The sequence below is a fragment of the Manis pentadactyla genome, chromosome 16, assembly GCF_030020395.1.
Source record: "Manis pentadactyla isolate mManPen7 chromosome 16, mManPen7.hap1, whole genome shotgun sequence".
Lineage (NCBI taxonomy): Eukaryota > Metazoa > Chordata > Mammalia > Pholidota > Manidae > Manis > Manis pentadactyla.
Genome location: NC_080034.1, coordinates 61,866,747 through 61,887,005, shown reverse-complemented (window position 1 = coordinate 61,887,005; position 20,259 = coordinate 61,866,747). Strand labels below are relative to the sequence as shown.

At 41.7% G+C, this 20,259-nt stretch overlaps 1 protein-coding gene across 13 annotated transcripts in view; it reads left to right on the top strand.

Moving 5' to 3' along the window:
* RREB1 (ras responsive element binding protein 1) overlaps window positions 1–20,259 on the top strand; it is a 136,819-nt gene that overhangs the window by 68,093 nt on the left and 48,467 nt on the right. The gene's annotated exons all lie outside the window — the stretch shown is intronic.

Genomic DNA, 20,259 nt, shown 5'->3' with positions numbered 1-20,259 from the left:
TCTCAACTTTGCCACTTGCAAGTTTTTCCATCCTTGAGCAAGTTACTTAACAAAGGTATCTCAGTGTCCTGTTCTTTAAAATGAAATTTTTAATAGTTTTTAAATAGACTTTAATAGTTTGTTTTGATTTTCTGTATAAATTTAAATCCTCTTTGCCCCTCATCTCCTCCTAGGAGTGTTTTTGGGTACAAAGAAGGAAATTAATACTATCACCATTTTTTAATGTTATATTATGTATTTTACCTTTTTGCTTTTTGACCACCATATTAGCCTCTTGGTATCATCTTGCCTCTGTTTGCCATTTTGTTTTGTTTTGCCTGCTCCTCCTCTCTCTCCCCTTTCCCCAAAGAGTCCTTTTGTCCCTTACATATTTGCCCTGAAAATCTGGTCCTAGAGGTACTTTCTGTTCCCTTCCTGGGCCGTTTTGCTGCTTTCTCCTACTGAGGCCCTCTCAGTGGAACCTTCCATGGGCCAGCCCCCAATGGGCAACGGGCATGGGGCTCATTACTGAGAAGGACCCGACTCCCGGCTGCTTTGGCTCTGACCACTCACTAGTTACCCTCCATGAGACGTCTCTGGTCTTAGGCCCAATCACTCCTGATTTGAAAATTTTCCATTTTGAGGCAACATGTGGCTGAGTATAGCACACGTTGAACACACCTATTAAAGGCATAGTTCCTGCCTTCAACTCTGATGTCTCTGATGAAGCGTTTACAAATGGGCATAGCTGAAGCTGTGGTGCACTGGGTATCACACTGGGCCACGCACTTTCCATTTGTTCTTTACACCTTTATGAGATATAATTCATAGCATGCATTTCACCCATTTTAATTGTACAGTTCAGTGGGTTTCAGCATATTCAGAGAGTGGTGCAGCCATCACGACCATCCATTGTAAGACACTTTCATCATCCCAGAAATAAACCGTGACTCACTAGCCGTCACTTCTCATTGCTTCCCACCCTCCAGCCCTAAGAAAACACAAGTCTACTTTCTGTCTTGGATTTGCCTATTCTGGACATTTCATATAAATGGAACCATATCATATGTGGTATGTGGTTTTTTTGTGTATCTGGATTCTTCCACTTAGCATAATGTTTTCAAGATTCATCTGTGTTGTAGCATGCATCAGTACTTTATTCTTTTTTTATTGTCAAATAATAGTCCATTGTATGGATAGACCACATTTATATCTTCATCAGTTGGTGGACATTATCACTAGTACTTTTTGTCTGTTATAAATAATGTTTCTGTAAACATTTTTATAGATCTTTTTGTGTGAACATAGATTTTCATTTCTCTAACATTTTTATAGATCTTTTTGTGTGGACATAGATTTTCATTTCTCTTGGTTAGATACCTAGGAGTGGAATTGCTGGGTCATGTGGTAACTCCATGTTTAATATTTTGAGGAACTGCCAAGCTGTCTTCCAAAGCAGCTGTACTATTTTAACATTCCCACCAGCAATGTTTGAAGGTTCCAGCTTCTCCACATCCTCACCACCACTTGTTATTATCTTTTCATTAGAGCGATCATAGTCGGTATGAAGCAGAATCTCGTGCATTTCATTATTTTCCTTCTTACATTTAACTCTGTGATCCATTTTGAGTTAGTATTTGTGTGTAGTGTAAGGAAGGGAGCCAAGTTCAGACTTTTGTATTATTTGTTGAGAAGAACTTTTCTTTCTCTGTGAATTGTCTTGTCATTCTTCTCAAAATTCAGTTGACCATAAATGTAAGGATTTAGTAGTTCCTGTTCCACTGATTCATATGTCTGTCTTAAGGCCTAACACTGAATTGATTGCTGTAGCTTTTTTTTTCCTTAAGGTATCATTGATATACACTCCTATGAAGGTTTCACAGGAAAAACAATGTAGTTACTACATTCACCCTTATTATTGAGTCCACCCCATACCCCATTGCAGTCACGGCCCATCAGTGTAGTAAGATGCCACAGAGTAACTATTTCTCTTCTCTGAGCCCCGTATCCCACACTCACCATGTGCACCAATCATGATACCCCACAATCCCCTTCTCCCTCCCTCCCCACCCACCTTCCCCCACCCCTCCCATTTGATAACTGCTAGTCCCTTCTTGGAGTCTGTGAGTCTGCTGCTATTTTGTTCCTTCAGTTTTCCTTTGTTGTTATACTCCACAAATGAGGGAAATCATTTGGTATTTGTCTTTCTCTGCCTGACTTATTTCACTGAGCAAAATACCCTCTAGCTCCATCCATGTTGTTACAAATGGTAGGATTTGTTTCCTTCTTATGGCTGAATAGTATTCCATTGTGTATATGTACCACATATTCTTTATCCATTCATCTACTGATGGACACTTAAGTTGCTTCCATATCTTGGCTATTGTAAATAGTGCTGCAGTAAACATAGGCATGCATATGTCTTTTTGAATCTGAGAAGTTGTTTTCTTTGGGTAAATTCCTAGAAGTGGAATTCCTGGGTCAAATGGTATTTCTATTTTTAGTTTTTTGAGGAACCTCCATACTGCTTTCGAAAATGGTGAAACTAGTTTACATTCCCACCAGCAGTGTAGAAGGGTTCCCCTTTCTCTGCATCCTCACCAGCATTTGTTGTGCCTAGTCTTTTCAATGTTGGCCATCCTGACTGGTGTGAGGTGATATCTCACTGTGGTTTTAATTTGCATTTCCCTGATAATTAGCTATATGGAGCATCTTTTCATGTGCTTGTTGGCCATCTGAATTTCATCTTTGGAGAAGTGTCTGTTCATATGCTCCACCCATTTTTTAATAAGGTTATTTGCCTTTTGGGTGTTGAGGCATGTGCATTCTTTATATATTTTGGATGTTAACCCCTTATCAAATATGTCATTTACAAATATATTCTCCCATACTGTAAGATGCCTTTTTTTCATGCTGATGGTGTCCTTTACTATACAGAAGCTTTTTAGCTTGATGTAGTCCCATGAGTTCATTTTTTACTTTGTTTCCCTTGCCCGAGGAGATGCATTCAGGAAAAAGTTCCTCATGTTTATATTCAGGAGATTTTTGCCTATGTTGTCTTTTCTAAGAGTTATGCTTGCATAACTTACATTCAGGTCTTTGATCCATTTTGAGTTTACTTTTGTGTATGGGGTTGGACAATAATCCAGTTTCATTCTCTTGCATGTAGCCGTCCAATTTTGCCAACACCAGTTGTTAAAGAGCCTGTCATTTCCCCATTGTATGTCCATAGCTCCTTTATTGTATATTAATTGACCATATATGCTTGGGTTTATATCTGGGCTCTCTGTTCTGTTCCATTGATCTATGGGTCTGTTCTTGTGCCAGTACCAAATTGTCTTGATTACTGTGGCTTTGTAGTAGAGCTTGAAGTTGGGCAGTGTACTCCCCACAGCTTTATTCTTCCTTCTCAGGATTGCTTTGGCTATTTGGGGTCTTTTGTGGTTCCATATGGATTTTAGAACTATTTGCTCTAGGTCATTGAAGAATGCTGTTGGTATTTTGATAGGGATTGCACTGAATCTGTAGATTGCTTTAGGCAGGATGACCATTTTGACAGTATTAATTCTTCCTATCCATGAGCACGGGATGTGTTTCTATTTTTTGGTATCCTCTTTTATTTCTCTCCTGAGTGTATTGTAGTTTTCAGAGTATAGGTCTTTCACTTCCTTCATTAGGTTTATTCCTAGGTATTTTATTCTTTTTGATGCAATTATGAATGGAATTGTTTTCCTGATTTCTCTTTTGCTAGTTCATCATTAGTGTATAGGAATGTAACAGATTTCTGTGTATTAATTTTGTATCCTGCAACTTTGCTGAATTCAGATATTAGATCTAGTACTTTTGGAGTGGATTCGTTAGGGTTTTTTATGTACAATATCTGTCATCCACAAACAGGGACAGTTTAACTTCTTCCTTGCCAATCTGGATGCCTTTTATTTCTTTGTGTTGACTGATTGCTGTGGCTAAGACTTCCAGAACTATGTTGAATAAAAGTGGGGAGAGTGGGCATTCTTGTTTTGTTCCCGATCTTAAAGGAAAAGCTTTCAGCTTCTCTGTTAAGTATGATATTGGCTGTGGGTTTGACATATATGGCCTTTATTATGTTGAGGTACTTGCCCTCTGTACCCATTTTGTTGAGAGTTTTTATCACGAATGGATGTTGAATTTTGTCAAATGCTTTTTCAGCATCTATGGAGATGATCATGTGGTTTTTGTCCTTCTTTTTGTTGATGTGGTGGATGATGTTGATGGATTTTCAAAAGTACCATCCTTGCATCCCTGGAATAAATCCTACTTGATCATGATGGATGATCTTTTTTATATATTTTTGAATTCAATTTGCTAATATTTTGTTGAGTATTTTTGCATCTCTGTGCATCAGGAATATTCATCTGTAATTTTTTTTTGTGGTCTCTTTGCCTGGTTTTGGTATTAGAGTGATGCTAGCCTCATAGAATGAGTTTGGTAGTATTTCCTCCGCTTCTACATTTTGAAAAACTTTGAGGATGGGTATTTAGGTCTTCATTAAATGTTTGATAAAATTCAGCAGTGAAACCACCTGGTTCAGGGATTTTGTTCTTAGGTAGTTCTTTTATTACCAATTCACTTTCGTTGCTGGTAATTGGTTTATTCAGATTTTCTGTTTTCTTCCTGGGTCAGCCTTGGAAGGTTGTATTTTTCTAGAAAGTTATCTATTTCTTCTAGGTTATCCAGTTTGTTAGCATATAATTTTTCATAGTATTTTTTCATAATTCTTTGTATTTTGGTGGTGTCCTTAGTGATTTTCTTTTCTCATTTCTGATTTTGTTTTATGTGTGTGCACTCTCTTTTTTTCTTGGTAAGTCTGTCTAGAGGTTTATCTATTTCGTTTATTTTCTCAAAGAACCAGCTACTGCTTTCATTGATTCTTCCTTTTGTTTTATTCTTCTTGATTTTATTTATTTCTGCTACAATCTTCATTATGTCCCTCCTTCTACTGACTTTGGGCCTCATTTGTTCTTTTTTTTCTAGTGCATTAATTGTGAGTTTAGGCTGTTCATATGGGATTATTCTTCTTTCCTGAGACAGGCCTGTGTTGCAGTACTCTTACTTCTTAGCATGGCCTTCGCTGAATCCCACAGATTTTGCAGTGTTGAGTTACTGTTGTGATTTATCTCCATGTATTGCTTGATCTCTTTTTATTTGGCCATTGATCCATTGATTATTTAGGAACATGTTATTAAGCCTCCATGTGTTTGTGGGCTTTTTTCTTTTCTCTGCATTATTTATTTCTAATTTCATACATCTGTTGTCTGAGAAGCTGATTGGTACAATTTCAGTCTTTTTGAATTTGCTGAGGCTATTTTTGTGGCCTAGTGTATGATCTGTTCTTGAAAATGTTCCATGTGCACTTGAGAAGAATGTGTATCCTGCTTTTGGGTGGAGTGTTCTTTAGATGTCTCTTAGGGTCTATCTGTTCTAATGTGTTGTTCAGTGCCTCTGTCCTTACTTATTTTCTGTCTGGTTGATCTGTCCTATGGAGTGAGTGGTGTGTTGAAGTCTCCTAAAATGAATGCATTACAGAATAGAGTCCAGATACTAATTCAAACATACATGGTCAATTAATATATGATAAAGGAGCCATAGACATACAATGGGGAAATGACAGCCTCTTCAGTAGCTGGTGTTGGCAAAACTGGACAGCTACATGTAAGAGAATGAAACTGGATCATTGTCTAACCCCATACACAAAAGTAAATTCAAAATGGATCAAAGACCTGAATGTAAGTCATGAAACCATAAAACTCTTAGAAAAAAACATAGCAAAAATCTCTTCGACATAAACATGAGTGACTTCTTCATGAACATATCTCCCCGGGCAAGGGAAACAAAAGCAAAAATGAACAAGTGGGACTACATCAAACTGAAAAGCTTCTGTACAGCAAAGGGCACCACCAATAGAACAAAAAGGCATCCTACAGTATGGGAGAATATATTCATAAATTACAGATCCCATAAAGGATTGACATCCAAAATGCATAAAGAGCTCACGCACCTCAACAAACAAAAAGCAAATAATCCAATTAAAAAATGGTCAGAGGAGCTGAACAGACAGTTCTCCAAAGAAGAAATTCAGATGGCCAACAGACACATGAAAAGATGCTCCACATCAGTAGTCATCAGAGAAATGCAAATTAAAACCACAATGAGATATCACCTCACACCAGTAAGGATCGCCACCATCCAAAAGACAAACAACAATAAATGTTGGCAAGGTTGTGGAGAAAGGGGAACCCTCCTACACTGCTGGTGGGAATGTAAACTATTTCAACCATTGTGGAAAGCAGTATGGAGGTTCCTCAAAAAGCTCAAAATAGAAATACCATTTGACCCAGGAATTCCACTCCTAGGAATTTACCCTAAGAATGCAGCAGCCCAGTTTGAAAAAGACAGATGCTCCCCTATGTTTATCACAGCACTATTCACAATAGCCAAGAAATGGAAGCGACTTAAGTGTCCATCGGTAGATGAATGGTTAAAGAAGATGTGGTACATATACACAATGGAATATTATTCAGCCATAAGAAGAAAACAAATCCTACCATTTGCAATGACATGGATGGAGCTAGAGGGTATTATGCTCAGTGAAATAAGCCAGGCAGAGAAAGACAAGTACCAAATGATTTCACTCCTCTGTGGAGTTTAAGAACAAAGCAAAAACTGAAGGAGCAAAGTAGCAGCAGAATCACAGAACCCAAGACTAACAGTTACCAAAGGGAAAAGGACTGGGGAGGATGGGTGGGAAGGGAGAGATATGGGGGAGCAGGGGAAAGAAAGGGAACATTATGATTAGCATGTATAACGTGGTGGGGGCACAGGGAGGGCTGTACAACACAGAGAAGACAAGTAGTGATTCTGCAACATCTTACACTATGCTGATGGACAATGACTGCAATGGGGAATGTGGGGGGAACTTGGTGATGGAGGGAGTCCAGTAAACATAATGTTCCTCATGTAATTGTAGAGTAATGATACCAAAATTTAAAAAAAATTTTAAAAGAAAAAAAATGAATACACTGCATTCTATTTCCCCCTTTAATTCTGTTAGCATTTGTTTCACATATGTAAGTGGTCCTGTGTTGGGAGCATAGATATTTATAATGGTTATGTCCTCTTGTATTGACCCCTTTATCATTATGTAACATCCTTCTTTTTCTCTTGTTACGTTCTTTGTGTGAAGTCTATTTTGTTTGATACAGGTACTGCAACTCCTGCTTTTTTCTCCCTATTATTTGCATGAAATATCTTTTTCCATCCCTTCACCTTTAGTCTGTGTATGTCTTTGGGTTTGAAGTGAGTCTCTTGTAGGCAGCATATAGATGGGTCTTGTTTTTTTTATCCATTCAGTGATTCTTTGTCATTTGATTGGTGCATTCAGACCATTTACATTTAGGGTGATCATCGACAGGTATGTACTTATTGCCATTGCAGGCTTTAGATTCATGGTTATCAAAGGTTCAAGGGTAATTCCCTTACTATCTAACAGTCTAATTTAACTCACTTGGTATGCTATTACAAACACAATCTAAATGTATGTTTTTTTTCCTCCATTTTCTAATTCTTTGTGTATGAGGTATCATATTCTGTACTCTTTGTCTGTCCCTTGACTGACTTTGGGGGTAGTTGATTTGATTTTGCATATGCTTAGTAATGAATTGGTCTACTTCCTTTACTGTGGTTTTATTTCCTCTGGTAACAGCTATTTAGCCTTAGGAACACTTTCATCTATAGCAGTCTCTCAAAAATACAATGTAGAGGCCATTTATGGGAGGTAAATTCTCTCAGCTTTTGCTTATCTGGAAATTAATTCCTCCTTCAAATTTAAATGATAATCTTACTATGTAGAGTATTCTTGGTTCGAGGCCCTTCTGTTTCATTGCATTAAATATATTGTACCACTCCCTTCTGGCCTGTAAGGTTTCTGTTGAGAAGTCTGATGATGGCCTGATGGTATGTGGTCTTTTTTCTCTCTCTAGCTGCTTTTGAAAGTCTGTCCTTATCCTTGATATTTGCCATTTTAATTGTATGTCTTGGTGTTGTCTTCCTTGGGTCCTGGTTGCTGTAACTTTTTGATTAGTTTTGAACCAGGGGTTGTGAATTGTCCAGCTTAGAGCTTTTTTAAGATTGCTTTGGCTACTCTGGGTTGCTTGCATTTCCATATGAATTTTAGGACCACCTTGTCAATTTCTGCAATCAAAACAATCATAGAGATTGCAAAATGTGTAAATCAGTTTAGGGGTATTGCCATCTTCATAATGTTAAGTCTTTGTACATGGGATAGTTTCCATTTATTTAAGTCTTCTTGGACTTCTATCAACTATGTTTTACAGTTTTTAGAGTGCAAGTTTTGTATTTGTTTTGTTAAATATTTTCCTAAGTGTTCCATTCTTTTTCGTAGTATAAATGGAATTGTTTCCTAATTTCATTTTTTTATTTTTCATTGCTAGTATATAAAAATACAATTCAAATTTTATATTTATCTTGTTTCCTGCAACCTTGTTGACCTTGTTTATTCATTCTGAGTTATTTAGTGTATTCCTTAGGGTTTTTATATACAAGATCATATCATCCTCTATCATAGAGGTAGATTGCTTCTTCCTTTAAAATAATCTGGGTGTCTCTATTTTTCCTGCCTCCTACCCCTGGCTGGTTTCTCTAGTACAACGTGCAATAGAAGTGTAGAGAATGAGCGTCCTTGTCTTATTTCTGATCTTAGGGAGAAAGCATTTAGTCAGTCTTTTGCCATTAAATATGATGTTAGTTGTGGGTTTTTCATAAATGCCCTTTATCAGTTTGAGGAAGTTCCTTTCTATTCCTGGTTTGCTGAGTGTTTGTATTATGAAAAGGTGTTGGATTTTGTCAAATGCTTTTCCTGCATCTGTTGAGATGATCCAGTTGTTTTTGTCCTTTATTCTCTTCCATTTTGGATGTTAAACTAATCTTATTCCTGGGATAAATACCACTTGATCACATGGTATAATCATTTTCATATGTTGGTGGATTTATTTGCTAGTATTTTGTTAAAGATTTTTGCCCATATGAGTAAGAGATACTGGTCTAGAGTTTTCTTGTGATGCCCTTGCCTGGTTTGTATAGCAGGGTAATACCAGCCTCGTGGAGTGAATTGGGAAGGATTTTCTCCTCTATTTTTTGGAAGAGTTTGTAAAGAGTTGGTATTAACTCTTAAATATTTGGTAGAATTCACCAGTGAAGCCATCTGGTATTTTCTTTCTCAGTAATTCCTAAAGTCCTAATTCAGTCTTTTCTTGTGATAGGTCTGTTAACATTTTCTATTTCTTGAGTCAGTTTTGTTAGTTTTTGTCATTTCTAGGAATTTGGTGCTTTTATTTAAAGTTAACTAGTTGGATGGCATACAGTTGTTCATGGTATCCCTTCAAAATTCTTTTTATTCTGTGAGGTCAGTAATGATGTCTCCTCTTTAATTCATATCATTTGAGTCTTCTCTACTTTTTCCCTTAGGCAGTTTAGCTAAACATTTCTCAGTTTTATTGTTTTATTTCAAAAAACAATTTTTTTGGTTCATTGATTTTCTTCTATTGCTTTCTTGTTCTCTATTTCATTAATTTTCTGCTTTGAATATCATTATTTTCCTCCTTTTGCTTGCTTTAGGTTTAGTTTGCTCTTTTTCTAGTATTTTGAGGTAAAAGATTAGGATATTGATTTGAGAACTTCTTTCTTCATAGAGGCATTTACAGCTATAAATTTCCCTTTAAGCTTTGCTTTAGATGCATCCCATATGTTTTTGTATGTTGTATTTTCTCTTTCATTCTTCTCATAATTTCTGATTTCCCCTGTAATTTCTTCTTTGACCCATTGGTTATTAAAGAGGGTGTTTGTTCAATTTACACATATTTTTGACTTTCCAAATTTTTTTCTGTTGTTTCTGATTTTACTTCATTGTAGATGGAGAATGTGCTATGATTTCAATCCTTTTAGATGTATTGAGGCTCACTTTATGGCCTAGCTTGTGCTCGTGTGCTCTATCCTGGAGTATGTTGCATGTCTCTCTAAGAAGAATGTGATCTGCTGCTGTTGGGTGAAGTGTTCTCTAACTGTGCGGTTAGGTCTGGCTGCCTTATACATTGTTTGCGTCTTCTGTTTCCTTGAAGACTCCATTTATTTTTATGTGTGCTACCTGTAAGGTTTGTAGGCTATTGTCCCATGTTGCAAATGAGGGAGCTTGCTTGAGATGGAAGTAACAGGCAGTGCTGAGATTTGAGCATAGGCTGTCAGACTGAGAGGCCATGCTTTTAATTACCATGTGAGGAATAATCGATGTGGCTCTTGTGCCACTTTGTACAGGAGAGAAAAGCAGTCTTCACTCCCTCCCCACCACAAGACAACTCCGTGTTGTCTTAGAGCATCATGTTCAATGTTAAACTGTTTTGGCCATCCTACTAGATATAACCTGTATTTGCTGGGCATTGAATAGCTTTGTATTGAATTTTATTGCAGTGTGTTGTTTGGGTATACACAGAAAGGATCTTCAGTCTTTTACAGCATAGCCCTTGGTATTATCCTGAAATACATTTCTCATTTACAAACAGTGTATATTCAAGTTGTTTGTAAAATACTATTTATAAATATATTTTCAAAGCAGGCCTTGGGGGTGTTTGTGCTAATTTTGGGTTTTGCACTAATTTTATGTATTGTAAGTCACCTTGATTTAGAATAGATGACTAATTGTTGGGGGCTGAGTTGTCTAGGGTCACACAGCTCGGAGTGGCTCACCTCTCACAAATTATCACCAAGGTGCCTTCAGCCCTAACTACACATAGAAACTCAGTACTATGTCTAGTCCTAATTCTGCACTGCCTTGCAGAAATATCTTAATTTTTCTCTTCTTTAACAAAGTGTCATAGTAAAACCATGTACTTAAATGCAGTAATGTTTGTGAAAGCATTCTGAAGGATTACTGTGCACTGTGGGACCGTCCTAGCTGGGGGGTGTTTCTGAGTTTGTGAGTATTCTCAGAGCTGAAGGCACCTTGTGATAATGTGAGAGGTGTGCCGCTCCTAGACGTGTGACCCTGTTAGGCTTCTCTGTTCTCTGTTGTTTCACATGTAGAAGGCAGTGATGCCTATACCAGTGCCACGGGAACATTGTGGGGAGTCATAAATTAATACATGCAAAGCACTCAGGCGAGTGTGTGTTAAATAGTACTTGTGAATAAATGGTCACTGGTATTGTTGAGATGTGTGCCGCTGAGGGAAAACTCACCAAGTAAACATTCATATAATGACAGAAAAAAGGTGGGTTTTGTTTATTGGTTTGGTTTTACTTTTGGCTGTCCTAAATCTGCAATTTAAATAACAAATATATATTTAGAATACTTGAGTTTATCACGCTACATTTATTTTGTCCTCCCTGCAGAAAATTGCAAATGATGGTTAAAAGGACATTTGCTTTTTCTGGTAATCAATCACAACATTACCACCTTAAGTTGTTGGTGAAACTGTACTTCTGAAAAAAAAATTATAAAAATGTGAGAACACTTACAAAAATGTGCCAGAGAGAGTGGAGTTAGATTTATTTGTCCCAGTGGATGTGTTCCAGAATCCAAGACTCCAACAGGGAGCTGTGATCTCTCTTGAGCACATACCTGCGTTACATTAATCAGAGGCCAGAACTGCTCTGGGATGTGTGGGCAGGAATTAAAAAGAAGAGTAAAGACCTAAGTTCTGATTAGCTTTTTTGTCACTTGATTTTCAAAGCCTGGACTGTGAGTTTGGTGCTCAAGACCAAAGTTCTTTTTCTCATTTTTCTTCTGCAGCCGTGGCTTCCCAAGGTCTGTGGTACCAGCTAGGGTGGAGTGAGGCCAGGACCCCGCTGCTGGGGGCCCTGGAGTGTATGCTGAGCTAAGCACTAGAAGCCCTCTGGCCTGTGTGTCCCCTTATGTGCTGGGCACCTGTCCCCCTTGTTTTGATCTTGTTTATAACTTGCCCTAGGCCCCCTTTTCTGTGCCAGTTTCCTGTGACATGGCTCTGTGCTCTCTCTGCAGTCTCCCCTGAAGGGTCACAGGACCCCTACTACGGCATGATTCCCTGCAGTGTGGATTTCTAGATCCACTTCTCCAAGGTTTGATTCCACAAGGCTGGCCTGGAGCACAGTGTCACTTAGGAGCACATAGTTCACCTTCTATTGGCCTCCTCCTGCTCAGCCTCCCTGTTCTGAAGGTCGCCTGCACGTGCACTGCTGTGCATATCTCCGTGTGTGCACATTCTTCCAGATAAGCCTGGCCTTCCCAGGTTGACTGTTGAGCAGCATGCTAGAGGAAGCATTCTGGGCTCCCCTCCTACCCCACCCCCAGATTTTTGTTGCTGCAACACTCAGAGGGCCTCATTATACATCTCACAACAGGGGCCTAGGAATTACATCCTTTCCAGTTTCAGATTATTCTTACTTAAGATTGAGGTACTCCTTGTAGCCACCCACTTTACAAAGAAACCCAAGCTATTTCCTTTGGCCGTAGGTCACTTTATAAGAATAGGTTGGTTATCTTTCTTTATAAGGCTAGCTGGTCTTTTTGTAGCATTTCCTTTATCTTAGTTTTATGAGAGAACCCTCAGCATATAATCAACTCAACAGAATTGTATTAAGAAAAGAAAATCAACCTCACAGAACCAGTAGCACATTAAATTGTTATATATAATAATGTTGGCAGTTGTTTTGTAGCTCTGATAAAGCCCGTAACTTCTTGTAATTTAATTCTAGTACATAAATTTAAATCCTATTCTAAAAGTGATTGTATTTGGTACCTGAAGAGACTGGCATGATGCAGATTCCAGCTCACAGTGAAAAAGCGTGGGGGAGAGACCTTCTCGATTTATTGCCAGATTTGGTACCGTTCTTTAGTTTCCACTTCCCTGTCTGTGAATTCTCACGTTCTGAGGTTTGGAAGTCCTTCATCCCAAACCTTTGTAACCACAGCTTAGTTCCCGGGCAGAATAACAGGCTGCCACCAAGTGCAAACATGTATCGCGGAAACATCACCGTGGCTCCAGCTTTTCACTTCCCAGAACTCTTTATCAGTTGCTCCCACGTTGCAAATTTGGATTGAGTGGTGCTTGTCTTCCAAAACAAACTTGGGAAACTGAGCCAGAGCACGCCCTCAGGGAGTGCTCAATGTAGGAAAAAGGCAGTGATCTTCATAATTTGCACAACTTTCCAGAAAGTGCTGGATTGTAGAGCTAGGAAGAAGTGATGGTGTTTGATAGAGAGGATTGAAACATCTCATTTGGAGGAAATCCTACCTCCGAAATGGATATTTTTCTTTGGCAGACTAATTGCCTTGGGAAGAAAGGAAATTAATTTCCACTTTGTTCCTCATTTCACAAACTGTAGACTTTTAAGCTATAGAGATTGTTGTGGGGATTGTGCTGTGTTAAGGACATGATAAGGGCCCTGGCAGGTGTAACCTTCCTAACTAGCTTCTCCAAAGAGCAAGGATGTGTTCTCATTTCAGCTGTGTCATTAGAAGGGTGAAGATAAGGAAAGGAAAGCACTGGAACATCTAGCTGTCTCGTCCCGGGCTCTTTCTGACTACAATGGGCATGACTTTTTCTGTTGCTAAATACAGGGGACGTAGACCCTGAGGATGCCACTGGATAATGGACAGTCTTCAGGAACAGGCTTATGTGTTCCTATTATGCTGGAAGGAAACATTGACTGCACAGAAATGTGACCTATTCCATTACAAATGAGACCCCAGAGGCTCTGAATTTAGCACACTACTCTCAGATGCTTCGGCAGAGCCAGCCCTTGGCATGCACAACTGAACTTGGGTATCTGAACAGGTGGCCAGCATTAGAGGACAGAAGGAGCAGAGGCAGGGCAGTGTCTCCGAAGGGGCTGCTCATTTCTTCCCCCTCAGAGCCAGCAAGAGGGAGAGCCCTGTGAATGTCTTTGGGGTAATCATAGCAAGGGTCTGAGGACACCCTGTAACTAGTCTTGGTACTTGCTACTTCTTAATAGTGAAGGTGAGCCCTCCAAGGCTCGGCCAGCCCCACCTTCCTTGGGACCAGCCTCAGTCGCGGGTGCCTGCTGCCCTGACATGTTCCTTTGAGGGAAGGAAGGTATCTGGTGGTAAATGATTTGTAGAATAAAAATCTGTTGGCCACCCCACCCAGGACTATATGAATGTTTTGTTTCCTTGGAAATATTTCTATAAAAAAGAAGGGGGAAATGATTATGTAATGACATTTCAGTTATCTGCAATTAAGTATCTTTCCGGGATGCTCAGTGATCTTAACACATTCAGCTCCACTTAGAAGATGGTAAGTGCTCTGTGACCACACATGCAGCTTTCTACAAAGCAGTAGGTGGGCTGTGCAAGTGGGACGTCGGTGGTATATCCCCAGCCAGCACAACTGCGTGAACTCTGCTGGACACATGAGCCTTACTGTGGGTGTCCGTGAGTACTGGGTGGCTTCATGGCAGAGTACTGGGGTATCCAGAGAGTGTCTATGTTTAGCATCCTGCGTACTCAAATAGGCATACTTTGGGTATAGTTTAGAAAGCTTTTCTTTAACAAGGGTTGAAACTTTTTGAACCAGAGAAGAAACAGTCATTTAAGTTTAATACCCTATACCCGTGCTACTCTATTTAATATGCTTTTCACTCTCTTGAGAGTCCACATCATTAAGAGTCCCAGAACTTTCCCCTTAAGAGTGAATGTTCACAAAAATATTTATCACAGCAAAATGTCTATGTGATTAGTTCCCCAGTAGCATTATTGAACTTTCACCAAATGAATTTGCTGTTTGACTATATCGAAACGTGTTTAGCCTTTCTTTGCATCTCACTGGCTGACATTGAAGCCTGTGTGCTTTTATTTTAACTTCAGTCATGGTCTACATAAAGTCGGCCTCTCTCTGTACTCTGAGAACTCTTCCTTCTCACTGGTAAAGGGTGCCCTGCAGAATGACAAAGAGAACCCCTGTTTCTTCATCTTTGTGAAAATTAAATGCTATCATATATCCCAAAGCTCACGTAAGATGTCTCACAAACTGTGGCACCCCTTACTCTCTGTTCTCCCTTAGAGAATTTAGCCCCAGTCCCTCTACATGCCCATAAGCATGTGTATTTACAAAACCAAGAAGACAGACTCTGTGACCTTCACCCATGAGGTACCATAGCTTCATTCTAAGACCCTGACAGCCCCAGAGATGTGTTTTATGGAGTAGTTTGCCGTGTGCTGCACACCACGGTCTCCTTTTCCATCCTGTGCAAATCCTCATTAGTTGAACATTTGGGGATTGCTTGTTCTGTGATGTTTTTATATTTTTCATGTGGATTTGCATTAATACTCTTAGATGAGAGTTTGTGGTCCTTTTCAGGATTCTTAACTTTATACTTTAAAAATCTGCAAATAGTAAAAAACTACCACTATTCTCTGAGAAAAAGAATGATTTATAATAATTTTACTCTTCAAATAAGAAACAGCGTAAGAAAATAGCAAAGCCAAAAGTTAACCCGTTTGAGTATTGGCAATCTCTTGTGCAGCCCGGTTTTGTGTTTGCTAGACTGATATTCTCTGAAACATTTTCCCTCTGTGTTGGCTTGCTTTCTTTCCTGATAACCCTTACTTAGCAGTGACCATAGCTTGTTATTTGAAAGGATATTCGAAAAATGTACTTGCGGCTGGTGCTCACTTTTTATTCCGCATTTTTTCTGAAGGACAAGTTCAAGTTCATTTACTCCAAAGAGAGCATGCTTATTCATCTATCCAGGGATGGGGATGTGTTAAACAGCACCCTATTTCATCCTATCATGTTTCTCAAATTTACAGTCTGCTTCATAATAAAATAGTTTATTATTTCAGCAACTGGATACCAGTTGTGATAATTTAGGTTTCCTTCTGTTTTGGCAGAAGTGGTATTTGTCTAATTAGTTTGTGGAGATTAAACAGATGCAAAAGAAATTTTCCTGTGAGTGCAGATGGTACAGTATTTTTGATATTCCTTGTTGCGATATTTCATAAGCTCAGTTGTACCAGGTAAAACTGGTGAATGGCATCAAATTCTGGAGCATCCGTGCTTGCCCACACTTGAACAGCCTGGCAGTTGTGAGCGCTAGAAATTAGGTCATGGAAGGTAAGGTACGTGTTTGCTGGGGGTGAGGTGAGGAGCGGAGAGCTGGCCTCTGCTCCAGACCCCAACACACCCCGCCCCCTCTCCTGCTACTTCTCTCTTTGAGGGCCTGAGAACTTTGAGCAGACCTGCGTGTCCTGTTTAGTTTTAGAATATGAGAGGAGCAAAGTGAGGTGGAGGAGGCAGAGGAGAGCGGGCCTGGTCACCAGCGTTAGATCCCAAGCTCGGATCTGCAGTGTGCTGGCTGCAGCCCCACTGCTGTATGGTGCGCTTTATGCCATGCATTTTTCCGCCTTTGTTTAAATATTCAACCTGTCTGACCTGTTTGGGCTGAACAAGCTGGTGCTAGCAAACATCGAAACGTGCCCACTCACTGCCAACATTTTTCTGATTTGTTAAGGAAGGTGATTAGCAGCAAATTCTGTATACCGCCCTCTGTGGAAAAGTGGCACAGAAATCTCAGCATCTGTATTTTTTGCACTGGATCCCCACTCCCCTCCCCTAGGGCATGTGTAGGTGCCCCTTGGCCTTTCTCTGCATCTTACAGGGCTCTGGGTTGATGAGTCTTGGCCTTCAATAGAGAGAATTTTCTATTCCCTTCAACCAGAAATTCAGTTGCATAATGGGTTCATTGGTATGCAGTGTCAGCACTTCATTCTTACTCTTCATGCTTATATAAACCAGCTCACTCAAGGGGACTGTTCCAATTTGACAGGCGGGAAAACTAAGGTCTGGGACGTTACAGGGGTCAGCCAAGGTCGTCAGCACATCATGGACCTTTCCTCCCAGGCTGCCCTCTCCCTGGGTTGCTGTCCGGAACCGCATGCTGCTCTTCCCGTGCAGCACCTCAGGTGATTCTCTGTGTCACTGCTGGCCAGTAGGGGCCATGTGAGATGGAGGGTGACTGGACTGCTCCCATCAGAGAAGGCCCCGTTGCCCAGTGGGTTTTCATAGGTGACGTTTCTCTTTGGATTCACTTATGTTCATTTTATTCTCTCTCAAATCAGAGTGGCCTGATCCCCTTCTTGGCTGCTTCTCACCGGCCTCTAGGTAGCATGAAGGGGTGTCCCCATAGAGGAAAAGCGTCTTTCCCCCTGCGCTGCCTCTCTGCACCCACGCACGTCGCACGTTTCCCCTTCGGCGTGTGGCAGGCCATCCCCAGCTGCCCAGCCTAAGCATTTCTCGTTCCTCTTTTGGAAGAAACTGAGGAGTTGCAAACCGTGACTTGGTGCTGCCTTGTTATGGAGATAGTTGTTTCTTCCTCCTCTGCAGAAGGAAAAAAGGACGTGAAAAATGGGGTTCTGCCTTCTTTAAGAAAGCCAAAGCTAGCTCTCCTCAGAACTGAGTGAGAAAAGGTCCGTCCCGGTGACTTGGGCGTCTCCATCCCACCGTGGCGCTCAGGCTTGGGGATCGGCTTGACTGCGGTTTCTTAGCCGTTTGCCATGGAAGAGCATTCTTTGGGGTGGTTGCTCCCCGCAGAAGTAAAGGGTCTGGGCTGGAGACTTTGGGAAGGTCAACTTCAGATGGACTCAGTCACCTAAGACATAGATACGGGAGTCCCTCCTGGAACAGAGCCAGCTCTGCATGCGTGACTGGGACCTGGGCTCGGTGGGAAGGTTGAAGAAGTAGAGGAAGTTTAGCCCAGGGAAGGGGAAGACGCCATTACAACATTGCGGCCGCCCCAAAATGTCAGGTGAGGTGGTCACTCTCTATTTGCCATTTCCCTGGATCAACACAGGGTGGTCCAGGCAGGCCAGTTCAGCTCTATATGAACATGAGTTCTCTGTGGGTGAGAGAGAGGTCAATTCATCCAGCCTGTGAGATCTTCTGTTTGTTAACAATCCGTGATTTTATATGGAAATCTGTACTGTGTGTCTTTGTGGGTAATATAAACAAGTGTCCAGGTAGCCAAATATTGTATGGAGAGTGTTACAACAGGTGAAAAATTATTTTAGTGAAACAAGGGCAGGAACAGGGAATGAAAGGAACAAGGTTTAGAGTATATTGGTTCAAAGGTGTGGCAGTTAGGAACAGGGTCTAGAATAAAGACGTCTTAAAGGGTCCCCTTGTGCTCGGCCGGGTCCCCAGGTCAGTGGCTTCCAGTGTCAGTAGGCAAGGGGGGAGCGCAGGAGCCAGAAGGAGGCCTGTCTCCTTCCAGAAGGCTGGCGGGGAGACTGGGGATACTGAGGGACATCAAATCCCACTCTGTCCAGCAGTGGGGGAGTATTTGTAGCAGGGTCTTACACGAGCCCAAGATGGAGAAAGAACAGCCTTTTCCAACCCTACAGAGGAACCCAGAGACAGGAGAGCAGGAATTGGGGTCCCACCTGAACTGTACCCCTGATTCGGGGTTGGAGAGCATCTCTGGGCTGAGGAGCCTGGCAGTGGAGAGCAAAGGCGACGGTTAGTGCGCACCTTGACGCTGAACCCCTCTACACCCTACTCGGACTTGAGATTCCTTAGCCTCTCATACAGTTGCGTTTTATCCTTACACTGGCACCACCAGAGCGCTAGGCTGCAGTCAGCTGGGAGGGAGAACGAGGCCTCTGCTCTCATGTTCGGGGCAGAGGAGCCTGTGGAGGTGGGCCGTGGGCTGTGCCTCACTCATCCTTCACCCCGAGGGAGGCAGGGGCAGCAGGAATGACTTACCCTCACCATCGCGTCTGCTGGGCATGTTGCCCAAGTTGGAGGATGTGGGCTGCTGGCCTGCAGGGATGGGGGCTGGGGCACCCAAGCATTTCCCTGGGAGCAGCCCAGCAAGGCATCCCCACAGCCACCAGCGGACAGCGGGAAATGCCCCTCTGAGGACGGTACCCCACACTAGGCTGGCTTTCAGACCTTTCTGAGCATTCTGTCTCCTCGGTCAGCGAGGCTGCTTACACCCTGCATCGTCAAGCCCTCCTCCACACCCTGGCACAGCTGGCATGACCTGCCCTTGCATAAGCAAGACTGAACCTGAGCAACACCCGAATTGCTAGAAGGTGCCTTTGAGCTCACAGGTGGAGCCCCACCGGGAACCGCCTGGGTGACGCCCCGCCAGCCTTCCCGGCCTCTCTTCCCCCTCAGTCTTCCCTCCCCCTTCTCTCATTTGCTGGCTCAGGATTTGATTGACTTAAGCATCCCTCAGAGCTCTCTGCCCCTAAATGCTTTTCCTAAATATCTGTACAGAAATGTATACACATCTTTCTGGAGACTGAATGGCCCAAAACATAGGTCACAGAGCTGTGATGCTTCTTAATCTCACTTGTTCCCTTTGGTTATCTCAAGGCTTTGTTGGAAAGGCAACGCCAGCATAGTACAGATGGGAAAGGATCCATAACCAAGCTATGAAAACCTGTTTGGACCTGTTGACTTAGGTTTTGGGGCTCCAAGCAGGCTGAGGGCCATTTGCGTATAGCTCCTGTCCTGTGCACTGAAAGAGTAACCTTCTTTATAATGCCATTCACTCAGAGGATCAAATAGTTGAGCTCCTAGATTAACAAAACCTATGAGGAAATTAAGACAGAAAAGTTAGCAGGTGCTGGAAGGATCTAGATCTAGCCTGAGCTCTGACCTTCACAGGTAGATTAGATACAGAGAGCTCGAGGAATGCTTGAGACCTGCCATGAGGACACCTTTTACTAGGTAGATCCTTCCACCTGTGGAGAGTTTTTCAAAGGATTTTACCCCAAAAATCATTTTAAGAATGTTCTGTTTCCCAACTTTTTTCTGTTACGGCAAAACTTGTGCCGGGGCTGCTGGCATACTGTGGTATGAGCCTGGGAGAAGTGTGGGGCTCATATCCCAGAAACGGTAGCATCCTAGTCAGGTAGTTCACCAAACCTGTGTACAGTACAAAGTGTTGAAGACTGCGATCCAGTGGTCCTCACGCTTGAGTGGGCATGGGTGTCACCTGGAGGGCTTGTGGTACCCAGAGGCTCTCAGTCTGCAGGTCTGGGACCAGGCCTGAGAATCTGCATTTGTAACGGGCTCCTGGATGGTGTTGGTTGGAAGACCACAGTTCGAAATGCAGTGCTCTGGGAAGCTGGCAGTATTCTCCCCATTTTACAGGTGTGGAGACTGAAATGGCGGTAGCCTGAGTCACTTGTGGTCTCCACGGTTGGCAGATGGTAGGACCAGCATGTAG